Source organism: Rhinopithecus bieti, unplaced genomic scaffold (genome assembly GCF_001698545.2).
Source record: "Rhinopithecus bieti isolate Rb0 unplaced genomic scaffold, ASM169854v2 scaffold_7870, whole genome shotgun sequence".
Taxonomy (NCBI): domain Eukaryota; kingdom Metazoa; phylum Chordata; class Mammalia; order Primates; family Cercopithecidae; genus Rhinopithecus; species Rhinopithecus bieti.
The window spans coordinates 345,565-346,273 of record NW_016805645.1 but is presented as its reverse complement, the minus strand read 5'-3'; positions in this window follow the sequence as shown (position 1 = coordinate 346,273).

Sequence of the window (709 nt, the reverse complement as noted above, 5' to 3'; positions counted from 1 at the left end):
CCACAATTAAAAGTGCAAAGAAACAGATGAAATTAATTTTCATAATATTTTAAGTCATATCATTTCAGCAGGTAATGGATATGAAACGTATTAATGAGTTGTTTTACGGTGTTTTTCCCACTCAGTCCAGTGTGCATTTTATACTTCAGCATACCTCTGTTCAGGCTGGCCACATTTCAAGGGCTTGATAGCCACATGTGGCTTGTGGCTACCACGTTGGGACAGTGTAGGCCTAGACTATTGCATTGATCAGCATCACACTGATTCTGACAGCCTTATTTATGTTCTTCCTTATTCAAAAAGTTGTATGTTCTTTTGCACATTTATTTTTCCAGATGAACTTTAGAATCATTTTGCAGGGAAGGGGACCATACTAAATATTCTGTTGGTATTTGAAAATAATGCACACTATTGAGTTGGTATAAAGTTTTAATAATCTATGAAGTTGGGTGTATAAAATATTTAAATTTATTGTTTTCCTTTCTTGCCCTCTCCTTCCCTGTGGCTTTTTTATTTTTATTTTTATTTTTTAAATACAGGGTCTCAACCTGCTGTCCAGACTGGAGTGCAATGGTGCGGTCAGCTTATTGCAGCCTCGAACTCCCTGGCTCAAGCAATCCTCCCCCCTCAGCCTCCTGAGTAGCTGGGAGCACAGGCGCATGCCACCACACCCAACTAATTTGTTTTTTCATTTTTTTTGTAGAGATGG